Source organism: Ursus maritimus, unplaced genomic scaffold (assembly GCF_017311325.1).
Source record: "Ursus maritimus isolate PB19 unplaced genomic scaffold, ASM1731132v1 scaffold_7, whole genome shotgun sequence".
In the NCBI taxonomy this organism is placed as follows: domain Eukaryota; kingdom Metazoa; phylum Chordata; class Mammalia; order Carnivora; family Ursidae; genus Ursus; species Ursus maritimus.
The window spans coordinates 55,056,805-55,079,607 of record NW_024426885.1 but is presented as its reverse complement, the minus strand read 5'-3'; the positions used below and the strand labels follow the sequence as shown (position 1 = coordinate 55,079,607).

The 22,803-nt window shown below is 46.0% G+C and overlaps 1 protein-coding gene across 1 annotated transcript in view; it reads left to right on the top strand.

Moving 5' to 3' along the window:
* The first annotated feature begins 19,674 nt into the window (after positions 1-19,674).
* Positions 19,675-22,803, top strand: part of LOC103668010 (core histone macro-H2A.2) — a 50,342-nt gene continuing 47,213 nt past the window's right edge. The window contains exon 1 of the mRNA XM_040624473.1: positions 19,675-19,789. The gene's annotated coding sequence lies outside the window, so the exon portion shown is untranslated. The remainder of the gene's footprint in view (positions 19,790-22,803) is intronic.

The following is a 22,803-nucleotide window of genomic DNA, read 5'->3' as shown; positions in this document are numbered from 1 at the left end:
TAAAATTCACACTGCTTTAAAGTGCACAACTCAGTGGTTTTCGTTTATTCACAAACTTGTGTAAGGATCATCACTATCTCTTCCAGAACATTTCCACCACCCAAAAAGACCCCCACTACTATCAATAATAATTACCATTTCTCCTCCACCCATACACCTAAAATTAACATTAAAATTGGCTGGAGATCATGAAACCCTTAGAGTATTGTCAGAGGCAAATACAAACTTCTCCAGGAGAAAACTACCGTAGCAGAACTCCAACAGAAAGGACTCTTGGCGGGGATTAGCTCACAACCAAAAAGTATAGGACACATGAGGCACAAAGCTCCTTAAGGGAGAAAGAACATTCTAAGAACCAAAGACACTAGAAAACACTGAAAGATACGACAAAAGCGTATGCTTCAAATGCTTAGATAGGTTTAAGTGCAAAAACTACGCTGAACGTACGAAACACTATGAAACAGATCAGACAATTTTTTTAAATAAGCAATTAGAAGTCTTAGAAAAGTCGTTTAAAGATTCATCAAAATTCAAACTCAGTGAAGTGGGTTCTGTTCTGAAAATAATAGGCCAGCTTGTTTTGTTCTACGGAAAAAGCTATAAAAGCTAGCCTAGGGGCACCGGAGTGGCTCAGTCGGTTAAGTGAATGACTCTTGAATTCGGCTCAGGTCATAGGGATCTCAGGGTTGTGAGATGGAGCCCCATGCTGGGCACTGCACTCAGCAGGGAGTCGGCTTGAGATTCTCTCTCTGCCCCTCCCCCCAACTAAAGCACTCTCTCTCTCTCTTTCAAATAAAAAAAATAAATCTTCATTTTTTTTTAAAGATTTATTTATTTATTTATTTGACAGAGAGAGCAGAGACAGGGGGAGTGGCAGAAGCAGGCTTCCCGACGTGGGACTTAATCCCAGGACTCTGGGATCAGGACCTGAGCCAAAGGCAGGTGCTTAACCAATTGAGCCACCCAGGTGCCTCTAGCCTTACATTTTTTAATCTACTTGAAGGTGTTGGAGGGCTATCAAAGTCGTCAGCACCTACAGAGCCAAGAACTCAGAATAAAGGAAAGCCCAGAAAAGGGACTATTGGGCCCACCTTTCCCCACGTCCATATTTACCAATTTGAAAACAGTAGCCGAGAAGTGGGGTGGGGTTTTCGGGCCCGCCAAGGAGGTAAGACCTTTCAAATGAGACTCTGAGGTGCCAAATGGGAGCGCGAACCCCCCAAAAACTGGAGATACAGACAGGTGGATACAGAGAATCACAACGTACCAGAGCAGAAACTTCTGGGGCAGGAAAACCGGAATTATGACTGATAAATTGCTGGAGACTCAGTGTAGACACGTTTGAGAGTTAGGAACTGCAGGGGAACCGGTCACAGGGCAACCCCCACACATTTGTGCATTTTACCTCCTCCGGGAGCCTGGTAAGGTCCTCGAAGTGAGCATCAAAGAACAATCCCTTCCTGCTTCCGGCAGGAGAGGTGGGGGAAGAACAACGTTAAGATATGAGGAGCACTCTGCTCCTCTTAGCAAGGCTTGCCCTCAGGAGAAAGCATGGAGCCGAAGCCACTAAACTGGGGTTTTATCAAGCCCAAACCAGCCTGGAGAAAGGGAAATACTCAACCCCAGCCCCCTCGGGCCATCCTGTCCAACTGAGGAGGACTGCTGACGTTCATGGTTCAGGGACCTGGGCTCACCAGAGGACTGGAACTCAGCCAGAAGATGAGAGAATGCTTCCCTTCCCGCTCCAGCTCCCACCACATTATGAAAGACCCTCTTGATGCACTTTTCTTTGCCCACTACACCATGTTCCCCTTTCAGCAAAAAACATCAAGGAATGAGGCACTTTTCTTTGCCCACTACACCATGTTCCCCTTTCAGCAAAAAACGTCAAGGCATGAGGCACCTGGGTGGCTCAGTGGGTTAAGGGTCTGCCTTGAGCTCAGGTCATGATCTCAGGGTCCTGAGCTGGAGCTTCCATCAGACTCCCTGCTCAGTGGGGAGTCTGCTTCTCCCTCTGCCCCTCCCCCCATGCTCTGTCTCTGTCTCTCCCTGTCTCACAAATAAATAAATAAAATCTTTTTTAAAAAATTGCAAGGCATACTAAATGGCAAAAAACTTGGTTTAAAGAGATTGAACAAGCATCAGAACCAGAATCAGATAGGACAGAAACTGTTAGAATGAGCAGACCAGGAATTTCTTAAAGCTATAGCATGTTGTCAGGAGGTCAATAATAGCCTGACGCTGCGTCACAATGTCTACGTCATTCCCCTCACTTCGTCTCCTCACGCGGGCATGTTATTATCTCACATCATCCCAAGAAGAAAGGTGAGTCCAGTACAATAAGATCTTTTGAAAGAGAGACCATCTTCATGTAACATTTTTTACAGTATATTGCTATAATTTGTTCTATTTTATTATTAGTTATTTTTGTTAATCTTTTCTGTGCCTAATTTATAAATTAAGCCTTATCATTAGTACATTATATACAGTCAAAACCACAGTATATACAGAGCTAGGTACTAGCCACAGTTTCGGGCATCCACTGGGGTCTTAGAACATACCCCTTGTGAATAAGGGGGGACTGCTGTCTAGGTAAAGAAGATTCAGGGTATGAGTAACAGAAATCTCCAAAGAAGAAAACTAAGACAGGGGAACACAATAAACTTTCTTGAAATAAAAAAAAAAAAGTTTTAGAATGACATTTGAAAAGAACACATTCCATGTACCTCAGATTATTGACTCAGAATGACCCAGATCACAAAATATTCTAATGAAATTACTAAACTTTAAAGAAAAAGAAAAAAAATACTTTGGGCATCTAGCCAAAGTAGCAGATGAATTATAAGAGAAAGAAAATTAGATTATCATGAAACATTATCCAGAAGCAAATGCAGATGAATTCTAAGATACTCAGAGAAAGAAAAGATGAATCAAGGATTTTAGAGGCCGCAAAAGTGACATTCAAGTGTAAAGGGGCAAAAAATCTTATCAACACGCAAAAACATGGGGATATGGGTCCCATGAGCCCTCCCTGAAAAATATACAAAAGAAGAACTTCAGAGAAGAAAGATGTGCAGAAAAAAAATAAGTTTAAAAAAATGAATGAACTTCAGTCCAGCAAAATGACGAAAGAAACATTTAACGTAAAGAATGATGATCGGTAGTAAACATGTATTTATTTGTAAAAGTAACTATAAATAAGGCCTAAAAAAGAGAGGTTTACAGTGTGCCGTGACCCAAGCTCAAACAAGATAGATACAGTTAATTATCTTTAAAGGAGGTAATATGGAGAGACTACACAAGAAAAATGCTTACACTCTACTTAGTAATAACACTCGCGGTAGAAGCATCACAATTACTTTCCCGAAGGTGTTTGGTTTGAGTGAGAGATAAAGTAAATGAGTAATTGTGGAATGTCCTGATTCTATCACCTCTTGTGTCCTTGAGAATCAGGAGTCATGGTATGAAAGAGAGGAGATACAGAAGTCCAGTAGAAGAGGTTAAATTTCACAACTCTGTGGTTATGAACCAGAAGGATCAGTAGGAATTCATGAGATGTTTGGAAACTATCTAAATCCCCTCAAGACACACACACACACACACACAACATTTAGCTCTGTTCACTACAGAAGCGTGAAAACAATGACCGACCTAATAGCAATGATCGATCCTTACACTCAGATTGTTGGAAATACCATTTTCCACAAAAAGAAACAAGATCTTCCAGGGAAATTTCTATTCTTGGTTTGGGGCAAGATCTGTAAAGATGAGCTTGGAACATCTCCTCACACAAGCTAGAGAGACGGTTTCCAAGCTACTAAGGTGTTAAAAGGACTGAGCGCCAACTTGAAGAGCCTCCCCCCAGCAAAAGATGGGACCATTTAAGCTTCGGAAAGGATAATAATTGCAATTGATGAAAACCCATCAATCAATGAGTTAATAATGTTATTAAAAATGATTTTTAAAAAACTAATGGGTCATCTTGAGAGAATGCTATGAAACCAATTCATTACCTTAAATGAATCATTTATTCAGCCTTCCCAGATAAACTGTACCCTGGGTAATCAAATAGTAATGAGGCTATATGTCTCTTTATAAAGGTACTCCATCTAAAAAATGAAAAAGAAATTAAAGAATTAGAATCTCACCATTTTGCAATCTTCAATGAATGAATAAATTTAGGCATTAAGCGTTAATGTAACATCACAAAGAGAGAGACGACGAGACATTATGTGCCTCCTGGTGAAAGAGGGCAGCACTGTAATCTTGCCAAAGACACGGAACTCAGCTCTGACCAAACCTCTGCATCTGCGGCCCATTTGCAGGAAATGCAAAAGACGAGAGTCTTGTGTTGAAATGCACCACAAATATGCAACAGCAGAAACCCACAGCATGAGAAACTATAGGCCAAATAGCCCAGTTCTCCCCCAGATTAAATGAAATGGGGCGGGGGGAAGCCATGGTGAAGGATTCTGGATTTTAAAAGAGACTTAAAGGATGTCTGATAATTTTTTAATGAGCAAGACTAAAGGGTAGTTTCTAGAGATGCGCGTTTGGGTGATAAAACTACAAAGTAGCATAAGGAAGCAATCACTCTAAAAGTCAGGATCGGGACTTCTGCTTCCCATCAAGATGGAGTCACAAGGACCAGATTTACCCTCCTGCCCGAAATAACTAAAACATGAAACAACATATAGCGGAAAAACCTGGTTTTAGACATCGGCTGTCTGGCTGCACAGCAGTGATCCCTGAGAGAGGGAAACAAATGAGATGGGTTTTACCATTGCCACGGCCTCCTGCCTGGAGAAAACATCAAGTCAGATGCAGAGAGGAGGAGCCCCGCTCAGTCTTCCTGAGTTGAACGGACCAAGCTAGGAGTTCAAGGAGGCCATGTGGCAAAGTACAGGGGAGGAGAGGAACATGCAGAGAGAGTTCTAGATGCCTGCAGAGGAAACCCTAGAGTACTGATCAGTGCACGGACATAGGAAACTACCCAAATCTGGTGAAAGAACCACTCAGAAGGAGCAAGGTGAACAATTTCTGGAGCACACGTAGAACCAGGACGAGTGCGCACTCTCCCCAACCAGGGTGGAAAACCCTGTAATTCCTGAGATCTTAAGTAGAGCCCAAAAAATCAGCCCTAAAACAAAAGCTGCTCCGATCCCACCTGACAAAGCTGGAAAGCAAGCCTCAGAGCGACCAAACTGTTTCCAAGTCACTTCACTGCATCCCACGAATGAACTCAAGAGTATTTGCAGGAACACAAAATATCCAGCGCCCTACATGTTAAACCATCTGGAGCCAATAAAAAAATTTAAAAAACTAAAAAATTAACAGACATGAAAAGGGACAGGAAAATGTGACCCATATTAGGGAGATGCAGCAATGATACAAGGAGAATTCATAGGTAAGAACCTAAAACAATTATAATTACAGCTCTTGTGTTCAATAAAGTAGCAATAAAGACCCAAATGAACTTCCAGAGATGAAAATTGCAACATCGGGAATTTTTAGAACACACGGGACAGGAGGAATAGAAGATTAGACATTGCAGGGAAAAAGAACCTGAAGACATAGCAACAGAAACTATCCCAAATGAAACACATAGAGAAAAGACAGGAAAAAAAAAAAAAACCCAGAGCATCAGTGAGCAGTGGGATAACTTCTCGCAGCATAAAATATGCCATTGAAACCCCTAAAGGTGGGGGGTTGGGGGGAAGGAGCAAAAACAAAGTGAAGAAATATGGCTGAAGTTTTTCTGAATTTAATCAGAATTATTAAACCCATAGATCCAAGAAGTTCAATGAACCTAAACACAGCAACAAGAAGAAAATTACCAAAGCATATCATAACCAAATTGCTTAAAACCAATGATAACGATAAAAATCTCATAAACAGCCCGAAGAGCGAAGATAAGAGCACGACTGACTTCTGAACGGAAACAATGCCAGCCAGAGAAAAATGGAGCAACACTTCGAACGTACTAAACAACACCGAACACCCGTCATCCTGTAACATTACACCCAGAAAAAAACGTCTTTCAAAAACAAAAGTGAAGTCAAGATTTTTTCAAATATAAGAAAGCTAAACGAATGCAGACCTGTGCTTGAGGAAATGTTAAAGGAAGTCCTACGGGCGAGAGGACGGTTACAACAGATGGAAATCTGGATCGAGACAGAGGAATGAAGAGCACCAGAAATGGTAAATATCTGGGTAAACAGAAACATGGGGTTTTTTTTCCTTTTTTAAATCTCTTTAGGAGATCACTGACAGTTTAAAAAGAAAACAGTAGCAATATACTGTGGGGCTTATAACACATGTAGAAGCTATAAATGATAAAATGTCGTGCTTGATAAAAACTAGAATAGTGGTTACTTTTGTAGCAAGTGAGGGGGTTGAGATGGTGATGGGGTAGATCTAAGGACTTCTGGTGGTGGAGGCGAAGTTCTATTGCTTTATTGGATACTGGTTCCAAGAATGTTCACCTTGTGATACCTGATAATAAACCTATACCGTTGTGTCATTTTCTATATAGCAGTTTTATTTTATAACATGATGCTTTTTAAAACAAAAGAGAGTAAATTTTTAATTTTTTTTTAAGATTGATTTATTTATCTGAGAGAGAGAGCGCGAGCTCAGGAGTGGGAGGCAGAGGGAATGCATGTCAAGCAGATTCCCCGCTGAGCACGGAGCCCCATGCGGGGCTCAGTCCCACGACCCAGGAGATCATGACCTGGGCAGAAACCAAGAGTCAGATGCCCAACCAGCTGAGCCACCCAGACTCCCTTGAAGTAAATCTTTTGTGAATGATACAGACATGCTTAGAAAAAAGACAGGAAGGATGGGAAATAAGTGTCAGCAATGGTTATTTCATGAATGTTGAGATTAAAGATGATGGCTACTTTTCTATTTTTCCCAAAATGCTGACAATAAATACGATCTACTTTTGTAATCAGGAAGAAAATAAAACCAATAATCACTTAGAATGGAAATACTTCATCTGCAAATTGTGTATATTGTCCTTAGGACCAAGATCCAAGCCACTATCGTGGCTTCTTTGTTTTGATTCCATCAGCCCTCCTCATTCCTACCCAGACTGCACTGGGGTATATGCTAACAATCAGAATCTAGTAAAGGGTAGGCTTTCAAAAACTTTCAGGGACAGAACTGAATTAAAGGTAGCTCAAATCCCATGTTTACGAATCTGTTATTCTAACTAATAATAATATTGGGCCGAGAGACGAGGAGTGAAGCGCAGTTATTCCAAAACCAGAGCTGACCATCAGCTACCCCGGGGGGGTTTCTCTGGGAGGCACTGGCATTGTCCCAAAGATCTTGCGGTGGTTTGGTGAACGGGAGACTGCATATTGCATTTACAAATGCCGTAGAAAGATTCTGCGTTTTCGGCATTTCAAACGGAAATACAGAGTGCTTGTAAATTTCGCCTGACAGAAACATGATGCCTGAATTAGTTGTGCCCCAAAATAAGGACAAACCTAAAGGAAGACTGCCACAAACCTCTAACCTCAGCAAAACACGGCATCCCGAGGGAGGAGAAAATCGGCAAGAGGAAAATACCAGGTTTTCTAGAAATCTGAGGACCTGACAAAGGCACAGCCTACTATAAACTTAATTGCTCACAGAGCAAGCAGGAAAGTGAAAAATATACCATGAACATCTGTTGTTTGTGAATGACTAGGGTTGAGTCAAGTAAGATTAGCCACAGAAAATATCAGCCTCATAGCATTTCCCAGGGAAACACCTCATGCATTCAAAAGATCGGCAAAGGGACGACAGAGCACTTTGTTTTTAGAGGATGCCCGGTTTGATTATTGACTTAAAAAAAGAGAGAGGGACGTTCCCAAATGTGAAAAGGAAGAACGTGGGATGTCCTGTGCTCTCACTACATGCAACACGGAATTCAAAAATTGGGATTTTTTTAAATTCAATTAGCCAACATACAGAGCAATCATTTGTTTTTGATGTAGAAAAATTGGGATTTTTATCTCACCTTGGACAATATAAGAAAATTTTGAATAGTTCCAAAAGAGGCACTGGGAGCTGTTCATTCAATTAGATCATGAATACCCATAGCCCTTTGAAGGGTACGTAAGTGCGAGCTAAGGTGATCCGAACACTCATTCTGCTTGGAGGGTAGATACATCGGCGTGTGAGGATTAGTCTACAGAAGTTATTCTAAGAAAAACCCTGAGAGCACCTGGTGCCTGAACGTTTCCTTCTCTGGGTTATGTACTATAATGTCCTCAACGTAATTCTCAGGACGAATGACTGTACGGGTTACCAGAGCAAACATACACATCACTCCATAGTAATCCGTGCAGTCCTCTGAGCCAACTCCAAAATGCATAATGGAGAACCAGAGTCATTTCCTAGACAGAGGACCGCTAGCAATAACCCTTAATAACCCAGTGTCCCCTGTGGCACATTTAAAGCAGGATTCCTAGAGCCTGCATTTCAGCGGCCACCATGGAAAGAAATAAACATTTTGGAATAGAGCAGGAAACCCTGCTGTTCGGGACTGGCTGGTTCTGCGCCAATGGTTTCTCATCTCAACGAGCAGCAGCTGTCAAAGCCACTCTGCAGGGACGTCTTTTTGAAAGTTCTTAAAGATCTTAATTGTGACCGACCCCTCTGGCTCCAAATCAGGCTCTTCTTGCTCACTTGTCATATTATTTGTGAGCACTCAATTTCACGATCATCAGAACGAAGTGGAGAATGCCCCCATCTAATGAGCTGGATGAGAGGAACCACCAGAGAGAGGGCCAGCGTGGTGTACTGGAAAGAGAACCGGTCCTCCCGACAAAACGGGCTCAAAGGACTGGCAGCTGCGACCGCGTGCAGGTGAGATCACTTCTTCAGGAAAATGGGCGACGACGCATCTATCAGTCATACGTCTGTGACCGTACCATAAGATTCTCGGTGGATCTACCCAGCCTGCCGCTTTGAAAAATATCTTTTTATGAAAATAAGCATGAGTCAATAAAGAGATGGGGCCGTTTTCATTCCTTCGCATAAAGCCCAACTGCAAAAATTCTTATGTGAAATTATTTTGAGTCTACTCCAGCCTCTGCTGTGGTAATATGATATTCCGCACCGTGGCACACACACACATTTGTACACACACACATATCGTGACGGCTGGTGAGATTAAGTGGGGCATTAGGCGGAGTGGAAAGAACCTTGGACTCTCGATCAGAAAGCCCCAGTTCTGACGCCTGCTGGGCCACTAGCTGGCTGTGTGACTTTGGACCCACAGAACACGGTTAGAGACAAATTCTCTCCGAGACTATGAACTAAGTGTGCCTCTTGCCAGAGATATTCCCAGAGAGGGCACGGCTAGGAGATGAAAGGAAAAAAGTGCCCCAGATAAACGGCAGTGAGTTGTTGCAAAGGCTGTTCTTCTTTTATTCAAAATTCTTGTTTTAATGTACATCCTTAATTTTTAAAAATGTAATAAGCTGTCCTGTGAAATGGTGGGGAGAAAGAAAATTCTACCGTGCAAAGAGAAAGAGGGTCCTGTGCGTGCGAGGAGCCGGGGGCACCAGCTACGGCATGCTGGGAAGGGCCCCCTCTCTGCTCCAGAGTCTCCCCGCCAGGCCAGCCATTGTGCAGGCCCCAATTGGGGGGTGGGGGGAATAACCCCAAAACGTTGCGCTCAGACTGTCCATTCCTCTATTCATAGGAAGCTCCAAGAGCTCCCTGCTTAACACAGAAAGACCAAGCCCTCACCCTTATGTCCAAGGCTCCCTATACGGGGCCTCCACCCACTGTTCCAGAAAACACCCAGTGACCCACCGGCTGTGACACTGGCCACGCCCCGGCCATCCCACCCCCACCCCGCTTCTGAGCCACCCCTCAGCTCAGCCCACACACACACACACACATCCCACCCAACCCCCCTCACTCAGCTCAGTTGCCATTTTCATGACATTCTTTACCAAGGGGCTGGAGGAAAGGGGAAGGGAGGGAGATGAGAGCCAGGGGGAGACCAGCCAGCACCTGATGGCTTCCGCGGCAAAGGCAAGCGCAGGCCGGGCTCAAGTCTAAAAACCCGCCTTGTTGAGATTCTTGAAAGGTGACGCAGGCAGCCTAATAAAGCGGTAAAAGTTCCACCACTGAGATGTTAGAACAGAGGCTGAGTGACCATCTGCCCAGGCTGTCACATCGAGAATTCCCATGCTGGGCGTGGATGACCCAACGTCCCCCTCCATGATCCTGAACCGTGTTGTGGCCATGGGTTCAAAACAGTAAGTTTCAAGTCAGAGACAAGTTTTGCTTAAGGTCCAGTTGTTCTCTAATCTCACCTGCTTCGTTTTCATTTTTCATTTAAGAAACCAGACACAGGGGCACTTGGGTGGCTCAGTTGGTTAAGCATCTGCCTTCGGCTGGGGTCATGGTCCCGGGGTCCTGGGATCGAGTCCCACGTTGGGCTCCTTACGCAGGGAGAGGCCCGCTTCTCCCTCCCCCTCTGCCTGCTGCTCCCCCTGCTTGTGCTCCCCTCTTTCTCTCTGTCAAATAAATAAATAAAATCTTAAAAAAGAAAGAAAGAATACAAAACTTTAAAAAAAATAAAGATAAAAAAAATAAAATCCAGACACGGGGTGTGCCTGGCTGGCTCAATTGGCAGAGCTTGTGACTCTTAATCTCCGGGTTGTGAGTTCAAGCCCCAGGTTGGGTGTAGGGCTTACTTTTTAAAAAATCAGATAATGGGGTGCATGAGTGGCTCGGGTTGTGTGTCTGCCTTTGGCTCAGGTCATGATCCCAGGGTCCTGGGATAGAGTCCCACTAGGGCTCCCTGCTCAGCGGGGAGTCAGCCTCTCCCTCTCCCTCTGCCTGCCGCTCCCCCTCCTTATTCTCTCTCTCTCTGTCAAATAAATAAATAAAATCTTTTTTTAAAAATCAGGTATAACAGTTTAGGAAAAGGTGAAAAGGAATGAAGAACATAGTGAAAAGGAATGAAGAACATAGTAAAAAGCAAAGACGTCGGAGTAGGGATAGGTGTGAACCCTTCCCTTAGGCACGTTGTGGTACGACCCGCGTCCCCCTGTCCTGTCTGTTAAGTGGGCTGGTAAGGGCACTGTCCTAAGTGGTTATTATGAGTATATGCGCTGGGGCCTATAAAGCAGTGAGTGTAGTACGTGGCACATCGTAACCAAGCAATCAGGCTTATTAGTATTAACCTCATTACGGTTATTGAAGTGCTTTGCTGTCGCAGGCACGTAGAAAGTGTTCAATAAAAAAAGCTACTGATATTATAATACATTAAGCTTATATATTAAGTAACATTCATTTTAAAGATTCATTTTAGGTTCACTTTAGAGCAAATCTTTAAAGACATAATTCCAAAAGCAGAATTTGGTAACCACCCCCACCCCCCACCCCCGTTCTTAACTGCTATAATCATTTTATAGAGGAAGAAACTAAGACTCAAAGAGATTCTATCACTTGCCCAAGGTCACCCAGTGGAGGAGCTAGGACTGGGCCAAGTCTTTCATCTCTAAGCTCATTTTCCTTCCATGAACGATGTGGACGCCAATAAGACGAGTTGGAGGCGTGGCAATGTGCCAATAGTTCACCTCCTCACCCAGTGCAGAGGTGGGTGTCTTCCTCCACCTGCTGACCATCCCCGAGCCATTTATTGCCCTCATGTGAAAAAGGAAAGCAATCTCTTCTGCATGTAATGAAGCATCTCCTCCAGTTAAATATGGCAGTTTGAACACAAGGGAGTGGATTAGTCAGGTACATGAACAGATGGACATGTGCAATCGGTTTTGATGATTGCAAACACCCCCTTATGAGAAATGTTATCACATCTAAGATAGAATTCCGTTCTTCTCGTGGGGGCACCTGTATTACAAAAAATTGTATTCTACTGTCATTATAGCCAACATTTTATCAATAAAAAATGTTATGGAAATTTCTTTTCTCTCTTGTTATATAAGTACCTACATATTAACCTCCGTTTTGCCTCTTGATGCAGAAGCCTAAAATATTTACTATCGGGCCTGTTATGGAATAAGTTTGTCTGCCTCTGCTATAAAGGGAGGAATGACATTTTCTCATAACAATGGAACCAGAGCTCAACTGTGAGGACAGGAGCCTGGGACAAGGTGAGAAAACTGAGTCAGCATCAGCAAACTTTCGTGGCGGGAATCCCTTTGAGAACCTGCCAAAACATAAGATCGATCTTCTCAACAGAAATGCACATTGACGCAAAACATTCCAGAACCCCAATTTTTTCCAAGAGCCCTAACTGCTCCCAGTGGACCTCCAAGTGTCCAAGAACCCAAGCTAAGAGTTTCAAAGGGCAGGGAATGATGAAAGGGAGGGAAGAAGGAGAAGAAAGAAAGAAATTGAGGTGGAAACCTCTATGAATAGCAAAGGTGTGAGTGACTGAGTCTCCGTTAGCGTGAACTCCCCCCCCCTTGCTGTGGGTACTCTTTCCCAACCCAAATGAAACGGGAGGAATAATCAGGTGAGGCAGGGAGTGGTGTTGAGGCCCAGAAGTGGACAGAGGATTTTCTCTATAAAGGGTAGGAGGGGGCGGGCAAGTTCTGAATGCCAAGCTGCAGCGGACCCCGTCGAAGGGCTATAGGAAGCCATGAGCTGCCCCCAGCCCCGCTAGCCCGCAGTCCTAGGGCCCCTTGGCTGCATCAACGTCCTGCCCATTCAGCCCCCGAGGCAGTGCTAAACCCGGGCCCCTGCCCTCAGATCCCCCAGGGGCTGGGCTGAGACCAGCCTCCCAGTGGGAAGGTTGGCAGCCAACCAGCGAGCAGTAGCCCTAAGTGATGGTGACCCTGCCCGTGGACCCCAGCTGAGAGGTCCCAAGCGGAAATGTCCTTGGATGTGATCCCAGCCAAAACCACCTCATCATTTCTGACGCCCTTTGCAGTGTGGAGCTTGGAGGCAAACAGCCTCACTCTAACTATCCTGAGAGGACCTGTCTACATAATGTGGGTCCAAGGCAGGGCCCGCTTGATCTCTAGCTCCATTACTGAGAGGTGTTTGTGGGAAATAAAGCTGAGTGGCATCTGGACATCCCCAAGGATCCATTAAGAAGTAAAGGGACGGTCCTCTTATCTTCTTATCTTCAGAGGTGGGATTCTGGACTGTTAGCCTGAGAGACAAAATGCGTTTCAGTGCCGGTTGTGTCTCTGAGCTTTGACTGAGGCCATGTGAGGACTCTCCTAGGTCTGGAGATGAAGGTCTTTCTCTTGGTGGCGCCGGCGGCAGATCCCTAGTCTACACCTTCACCAGTGTCTTGCCTCCAAGCCTCTGCGTCCACTCTTCTGCCTGAGACCTCAGCAGAGAGCAGTGCATGTGCGTAGAGTCTGTCCCTGAAGGACTGAATACTGAGACTCTTCCAGAGTCCAGGGAAGACAGATAAAACCTCTGTCCACAAACAGGGAGAAAAGTACATGCTTGGAAGGACACCGAAGATACGTAACCCTGGGTACCTTGGAGAGGGCAGCTGGCCGCCTGGGGGGTACAGAGGAACGGACCCTGTGGATTGTCGACCTATGTAGTTTTTTATTTTATTCAAGTACTGCCTATTTTTAAAATGTTTGAAAACCAAAAAAATAAATAAAAAGTAAATAACATAAAACATATGGGGGGAAACCTGGTTTAGCTTCTTTTAAGAATGCTTTGGAACACCAACATGTAGGAACCGGTGTCGACTTAAGAAAGGTGTTCAGAGACAAGGTAACTCCTAACCCTTGTTAACGGTTTTGCATTGATAATTTCAAGGTGGTTTTTGCACCTGCTGCCACGTCCTCAGTTATCAGATAGAAGGCAAGCTTCCTGAGAAGGGAAGATGCCTCTTCGCACCTCTCGTGTGACCTGGTTTCTTGCAGAGAGTGCCTATTAAAAAATATTCAATTCTATTCAGAAATAAATATTAACAAATATTCACTTGTGCCACCTTTGTGTATAAGGGATGGGGGCAGGGAGCCTTCCCTCCTCTTCCATTTCCCTCTCTCCCAGCCTAGAGTCCTTGTTCTTTTTAGTATGACTAGTGAGATCTAATTTCCAATAAAGGCCACCAATGGTGCCTAGAGATCAAGTGGCCAAGGTCATTCAATAATGATTTGTCCCCTTGACCTCCAAAAACGATTCCAATGCTTGAGGGCAATCCTATGTCCCTACCACCACCCATCAGAGCAGTGAGCTACCGTGTAGCCAGAGCTCTCTGAGTGCTTTTATTTGGATTTTTTTTTCCCAGAAGAAACATGTTTTTCATGCAGTGATCTTAATAAATGCAACTGGGCTCCATTTCTTGGCTTCGAGGTAATGAAAATTAATTACCATACTTTACAAGTAATAGTTTCCACTCACAGCACTCCTGTAGAAGTAAATATATCATAAATAGTTACTATTATACCAATGGCTGGTGGATTGGGCAGCCTGTCGTCCATAAATCCTTTTTCAACAGACATGTTATTTCTTTTGGGGGAACAAACAGATTTGTTTTAGATCAGAGAGTCAACTGACAGATGGCCTTTGTAAAAACACACCATTTGTATAAATAAATTATAGTTTTACTATGGTATTCTGCTTTTGCGGATTTGGGAAATCTGTGCCCCCATTCTCTAGAATGGGTCTAAATTGTAAAGAGCAATTTTGTTTGTGTGTGAGGCCACATTGCACAGATCTCCCAACACAGATGCTAAGGTCCAATGTCTCTAGATGCGTGCTGCCACTTCCCGTCACAGTCGTGGGCAAAGAGCTCTGCCTGGAGGTAACGGGATGATCTCCCAGAGAGCTCTGGCACTGAACCCAGCAAGATCCCAACTGGCACACTCGCCTTAGCTCCGGGGTCTGTTTCCATTAATAACAGCACCTTGAGCCTTCTCTTCCTAACCACAACTTCGTGTCATTGGGGCTGATAATGTATTTCTCTTAAAAATCTGCAACATTGAATTTTCTTTTACAGTATAGTTCATCATCGGTTAAATGCTAAACATTTGGTCGAGTCCTTTAAAATCCAAATCACCCTTAACACTGAGCCTGCTGCGGTGTCAGTCATGACCCATCTCATAACATGGCCACACGTAACACACACCAAATGTTCATGACTTTAGAGAGAGATGTACATACATAGATATTCATACACACACACACACACACACACACACACCCTCACTCATGTAAATTCCCCTTTCCTGGAACCAAACAGTCAGGGCTTAACATCAAAAAGGACATATTTTGTTGCTGTTTTTAAAACCCTGGACTATTAAGATGTTCTTTTTGTTAGGAGACGAAAATGTTCATTTTAACCAGAGCTACTAAGAATAGGCTTTGTTGGCATAATAAGTGGCTATGTGTTTCTTTAAAGACATCATTCCCTTTAATAAGTGATTAAGATCCTAAAGCTCCGGTCACTATTGGTTAAGATGGTGGAGGAGTAGGGACCCCTTTTTCAGCCGGTCCCCTGAGTCGAGCTGGAGAGGTACCAGACCAGCCTGAACATCCACGGAAGCAGCCTGAGACGCAGGAAGATACATCTGGATCTCTACAAATGAACATCTCCAGTGCTGAGTATTGAGGTCGAGTGCCTGGCACACAGCGGGAGCCCCGGTGACGGTGACGGTCTGCGTGGAGGAAGTGACGCCTAAGCTGTCGTGAAGGACGAACAGGAGCTGGCCAGGTGGGGCAGGAGTGGGGACAGGAAGGAGCGGAGGCAGAGAGCATCAGGAGAGTGAAGAGCAAATGGCAAAGCCCTGAGGTAGGAGGAGTGGGAACCACCACACAAGACGCCACTGGGACAGATGAGGGAAGAGCCACACCCCACGGTCCCGAAAGCAGTTAAGCGGCTTTCATTTTATTCTAAGTGCAAAGGGAAGGAAGAAAACAGCATGATCGGTTGTATGTTTCGGAACTGTCACAGAACTACTGAAGGTACTTTGAATAAAGGCCAATGCTTACAATTAACAACTATAAAAAAAAAAAAGATCCTAAAGCCACCAGTTTTGATCAAGGAAATCAAATGTTTAATTAAATGTTAATCAAATGTTCACTCTTCAAAATATAACACCAGGGAAGACTTTGCGTATTTCTAGCTAATAAAAAATTTTAAGTCAGATTGCCTGGTATTTTTCAGGTTACAGGCTACACTTCAAAGCTGTGTTCGTTTCCTAGAATGGTGGGGTACTTTTTAGCCTGGTGCTTTGTCTGCAGTCATAACCTCAGGCCTCTGAGTTGCTATTTCGAGTTATGCCAGTTGGTGCCTTGATGGAATTAATACAGCATCTAGAATTGCCTAACTTACATTCAAAGAAGAGCTTAAACCAATGATTTCCATCTGTTTTTATGACACTCCCAGGGAATCTCAAGTTACTTCAAAGGAGATCAGAAATTCTCAAATGAAATTAATCTGGATATATAAATCTTATACACATACACACACGTAGGCCAGATATAAATATACACCCACATGATACAGTCCTTCTGGAAGAGGCAAGGGTCAAGAAATTAATAGGGTAATTGCATACCAAGATCTCAGACGGGTAAAATGATCACAAATTATAATAGGTGTCATGAACTAGATTAGAACAAATCATGGAAAATAAACACCCACTCAAGTCACACAACATCATAAATTGGGATCATGATAAAAAGTAAAACAGTTTGGGGGGCCAAAATCGATGAAGCTTTCTTTAGAATAGATGATTTTGTGAACGAATTACTAGTAGACTGCATGGAATATGAATCTAGTTGCATGGCTGGTTCTTCTTTTGTTTCATCTCTAAGTCATGCTACGTGACTGTCCCTACATGGAGAAGCAGTTCACCCTGCATCTCAATAAAATGTTTGCTACACATTCTTGTCGCGGATGGAGTCAACTCACAATCAACCCATTTACTCATCATGTTATCCATACACACAGGTTAAGAAAGTGTTTTCAGTGCAGCGGTAATCAACCAAACCTCCTGAAATTCGGCTTTTCTCTGACTCCTTGAGGTTATGTATTGGGAATGGTCAAGGGACTTTCCATCCTGAGACCAGTCACAAAGGTTCTTTGCCTAAAGGGAATGCACACATCCCTCCCACCAAATTAGCACAGGGATTAGGAACATGAAAGCACCACTTCCGAACTCCGTAACTGCGGGCATCCACTCCCTGCCTCAGTTTCTCCATCTGTACAGTGATGGAAATAGTGCCCAACCCATAGAGTTGTTGTGAGGATTAAATGAGTTCGTAAGGGTAAAAGTACGGCATACTCTGGAAAAATTCGTTATTACTATTTATTATTCCCCTTGTCTGAGATTCCCTGAGCCAGAGGCCACTGCAGAACTTACAATTACTGATGAATTCCTAATTATGTTGACCATTTTAAATGTATTTTAACTACACAATATTATCCGTGTTAGATTTTTGTTCATGTGTCAAATGTCCAATAATAAATAAATGTAATTTAACTAGATCTGCACATTGGGTTGCTCATTTGTCCCCTATACATCCTCTGAAGTTTGGAGTCAGGGGAAACCGCTTTAGGCTGAGTACGCGTAAGTGCACTAGAGTTTCGCCCAGGTGGCCTTGACTAAGTCACCCGACCCACCTGAATATCAAATTTCTTCCTGTAACATAAAGGCAGGTGAACTCTATGATCCCTTCTATTCAAGGAACAAGAGCCCTTATGAAGCTGACCCCCCACCCTTGACTCTCTGAGTTGTGACTACATCATCTATTGGAAGAAAACAACCCGTAGGAAATGGAAGAATGCTGACCAGTAAATTCTCAGACCAGCCTTTCTCGGGATAGCACATAACAAAATGCTAGGATGAAATGAGTTACATAAAATGCACATAAAAATGACCACGTGTACCATTTTTATTGCGAAGTTACAGGGAGAATGTGAATCTAATATATATTGATGAATTATTCAACTATATCTCAGTCAGCCTGGCTGAGTGGGTCACAGGGTAGGAGTATTTTTCAAGCACTCCCAGAAGGCTCCTGAACCCTTTTGAATGTTGGCCTGGAGGTTATTTCTGATCAAGAATGGACACCAGAAATCTATATAAGAAGGGAGATAGGCACTTCCTCTAGAGCGGGAAAATCGAAACCATTTGAGATGCCCCAAGGGATCATTTGAAACCCTTTAAATATATGTCTCGGGAAAAGAGGACTTTATACTGACCAGATTTCTGACCTAGAGAGTACCTTCGAAGACAAAGAACGGTGAGGTCATACACAGAGAGGGTAAAAGGGATAGGAAGAAGAGTGAAGGAAGTCTCCATAAACTGAGACCATTGTGTCCAGGAGAGTTTGAGAAGCCATATGAGATTTAAATAAATGGAGATTTGTTTATACCTTTCTGATACATGCATGATCTTTTGGGAAGTCGACAGATTTCTGAGCAAAACACTTGTTTAAAACGCATACGTCTAAAGCGCTATCTACTAATTCCATCGGCAGCCCCCACTGACGAGTGTAAATCCAGAGGGCAGCTGGGCATTGGGGTTCTTTCCCACTCAGGCAATTGGAGGCTCTCAGTCACCCCAATGTTCCCCACTGCCTAAACATTTAGAGGTTTATCGGGGCAAACGTATACGATATTACCAAATGGGAAAGGCTCTGAAAAGCATCCATTTGACCAATGCTGGAGAATTGTGTTTTCCTGTGGGTTTCTCTTTTTTGAAGAGGTCAGTCAAGATTTTGCCTCTCACAATCCTTTGACTGACTTGTCGGGAAGAAACCAGAAGAAGCATGGATGGCCCATAGCAAGTGAACATTTCTCCCTGCAATAAACACATTCTTTTGATTCACCCCCAGCCATGGAGCCCCGGCCAACATCTCCCATTACAAAGGACAGCACGGGCTTCCAGTAGAACAGAGCTACTGCTAATTCCATGATCACACCTGACATTGTCCACCCATCCCTATAAAAATACATTTCCTGGACACTAACATTTGGTCCTTAAGACAATAGCCTCGTGCCAATCTCAATACCTGCTTCGATATTACAAATTAACACACGGTGAAGCAACCGAATTAAAAATTATGTCCACGCACACAGTCTCACCCACCCAAACATACATCTGCTAATATTATGCAACGCTGGAATCCAAACTGGTCTTAATTTTAAAAAAGCCAACAGGCATGGATACACATTCCCAGTTCTCGTGGCTGTGGCCACCCTATGCAACAGCCCCAGAGGTAGACACGACTGTTCATGTACAGTATTTGTTATTACTTGATGACACGAGACCATCGAAGGGGGCCGTTTGGGCTTTCACCTTCTAAGGCTCTCCCCAGAACTGCCCGATGAACGCCCACGCCGTCTTCTTCCACCAAAGGTGGATCCTGCTACCGGGAGCCTCCGGATCGTGACCGTAGTGCTTCTGTCCTCAGCTCTGGGGAAAGCCTCATCTTAGCAAGTGGCCCTCGGCGCATCCGGCAGATCCGCCCGCGACGCGGAGGCCGCGCGGTTTCATCATTAATGCTCCTGAAGGACAATAGCTCATCAAGCCCCACCGAAAGCCCCGGACCCGTCGCGGAGCCTGGGCTGGCGGGGGATGAGGCTGAGCGACTCCTCCTAGAGGTGGTTATGTGGAGAAGGAGCAATCCCTTCTCCCTCCTCCTCCTCCCCCCGCTACTATCCGCGGCCCGGAGAACTGCCGCTTGCCGCCATTGACAAGCACCGATAGAACCCAAAGAAAGGCAAAGAGTCCTGCCCGGCACCGGCGCCGCGCGGGCCGAACCTGCGCCCCGGGAGCGGCGCGCCGAGGGCACCGGGCGCCCGGAGCAGGCGGCGCAGCACCAGGTGAGCCCGCCATGGCGATGGCATTATTGTTCAGGGGGCTCCGGGGTCTGGAGACAAAACGCGCCGCGGGGGCAGTGCCGGGGCCGGAGAGAGCCCCTGACTCTCCCGCCGGCCGGCCCCTGCGGGCGCACCCCGATAGCCGACCCTCCCCGCAAAAGAAAGAGAGAAGAATTAATAAATCAAGCTGCCCAACTTGCTTCCTCGCGAAATAAAGGCGGGGGGGGGGGGTGCGAAAGAAGCGGTAAAATTGCCGCGGCCGGCGAGGAGCGGGGGGCATCCTGGGCGAGGAGGGAGGAGGCGGCGGGATGCGGGGTCCAGCGGCGGGCCGCGGCGAGGCCGGCCCGAGAGGGAGCGGAGGGCTCCTGGGATGCGGAGTTCGGGGGGCCGGAGCGGAGGAGGGAGGCGCCCGGCCGCCGAGGGGACCGCTCCGGGGCGGTGGGCCGCTCGGGGGCCTCCGAGGGTGCGGGGCTGGGCGCCGGCCCGCCCCGGGCTGACAATGGAAGGGGCGCGGGGGCGCGGGCCGGAGGGAAGGGGCCCGGGGCCGGGGGCCGGGGGCGGGCCGCGCCGCTGGGAAGGTCAGGCCGGGGACGCGGGCGGCGGGGGCGAGGCCGCGGGCTGCTGCGCGGCAGCCGGGCGCCGCGAGCCCCGTGAGCCCCGTGAGCTCCCGGCCGGCGCGGAGGAGGGCTCGGGGCCGGGCACTCCCCTCCGGTTCCCTTTCCGGGGCGCCCGGTGCCGCCGCGCGCTGCGCTTTCCCCGGGAAATGGCGGCCCCTCCGCCGCTCGCTTGGGCAGCCCCGGCTTCCCGCTTTGCGCGGGAAAAATATATATATCATAATCATAATAATAAAAAGATAAAAGGGGATAAAAGTAAAGTGGCCGCGACGAAGCAAAGGGCTGCGGCGGGCGCCAGACGGCGCGCGAGGCGCGTGCGGGGCGCGGCGGGCGGGACCGGCCCTGCCTCCCCGGCTCGCAGCCCGCTTTCCCCGAGCACCCCGGTGCCAGCCTCGCCCGCCGCCTCAATCGCGCCCGTGGGTGTCCTTCCCCGCCTTGCCTCGTGGGGGCGCCCTCCGCTCCTGCCCTCTTTGTTCCTCTCAACAATGGCCAAAGGAAGCCGAGCCCCCAAAGGGCCAAATGCGCCTCCTTCTCCAGGAGTTTCCAGCCGCTGATTGCTGCGGGCTCGATTGCGGCCGGGTCACTGCTGGGGTCTGGTGGCCACGGTCCCACGGTGGGCGAAGGGGTTAAAGGGGCCAAAAGAAACTGGCTAAGAAACCAAAGCGCGGGTCCCTGTGTGTCTGGGGCGGTGCAGCCCCAACGGTAAAGGGGGTCCCCGCACTCCAGCGGTGCTGGTGAACTGTGGTGCCAGCCCGGCCCCTGCCCAGCAATCCAGACTGGGCCCGCACCTTCGCCCCCCAGACTTCAGGGGCCCATTCCCCTGGAGGCGGTCAGTCCACCCTAGCAAACGGTTTCCTGACTTTTCTCGTTTGTGTTTGTGTCCAAACACAGTCGTACCCTCCGTGGGCTGCACGGTTGCTGCTGAAACGTTCAATAGGCGAGAGAAATAGAAACGTTATCAAGAGCGAAATGCGCCTCGGTTTGTGTTGTTTCCTACTTAGCGACTCGCAATTCTCAATTCGTACATAATTTAACTGAAAGTTATCTCTTGCCCCTTTGGAAAACTCCTTTTTTTTCAAATGATTGTGCAGAGTGGGAATATTTGGAACCACGCTCGTGGATTTTTAGAATCGCTTTAGCCCAAGATTATCATATAAATAAATATAGGCTCTGCGTGGTGGAAAAGTTTATCTTGCATCCAGTGATTCACACCTTTAAAACCTCCCTTTCCTGTATCCAAATTGAAAATATATTTATTTCTAGTTCTCCACTCCAGTTCTGATAGCCTGTCACAGGTCTTCCTCACCTGGATCCATTTATGGCCGTGCTTTGCACGTTATTGATGGTTTCCTCTATTTCAAAACTCTGTAAAAGAATTTCCCTCCTTGGATCCAGAATGTTCCAAAGAGTCTGACCTTACTCCTTCCCCATCCCATCTTCTGTCTGTTCCCAGGGATCCTGAGGCTTTTTCCCAGTGGGTGGGACACCCTGCTAAGCTATTGTCTGAGACAGCCAGGTCTGTTTCCACTGCCTCCTGCCAGCAGAGCAAGAGGGAATCCTGTTTTCGGCAGGCAACTTTAAATGAAAGATATCTGTAACTTGTCCAGGGGGAAGGATGTACAAAAATCCAACCAACTTTTTATTTTTTATTTTTTTTTAAAGATTTTATTTATTTATTCAACAGAGATAGAGACAGCCAGCGAGAGAGGGAACACAAGCAGGGGGAGTGGGAGAGGAAGAAGCAGGCTCATATCGGAGGAGCCTGATGTGGGGCTCGATCCCATAACGCCGGGATCACGCCCTGAGCCTAAGGCAGGCGCTTAACCGCTGTGCCACCCAGGCGCCCTCAACCAACTTTTTAAAAAATGTTTTTCATTCTTAAGAAATAACCTCAAAGATGCACTCTGGGTAAATGCTTTTTTTGCACAGAGATGAGCAAAGATTGTGGTTGGAGATCACTCCACAAGCATTTACTGAGAAGCAATTATTAAACGCCTCTGGTTGGAGAAAGAAATGCACATATGGGAAAGTCATGGGCCCTGCTCTCAGACAGCTTACATCCCAAGCCCAGGAGATAAAATATATATGCAGGTAAGACAAGTGAAAAAGTGATTAATCTTGGCAAGCTAAGTGGGAAACCGGGTACTTTCTTACACTGCTAACAGGTGTGTAAATTGGTACAGCCAATTTGGAGGGCACTATTAAAATTAATAATGTGCACACTCTGTGACCCGGCAGTTCCATTGCTTGGTATGTATCCTGGGGAAGCAGGCACACGTGTGCACGGATCATGTAATTCCCTCCCATTGCAGAGTTTTGGTAGTTTTGAAACTGAAAGCAACCTAATGGCCATCATAGGGAACGGTTACATAAAATCTGGTACATCCATCGTCTGGATAATTA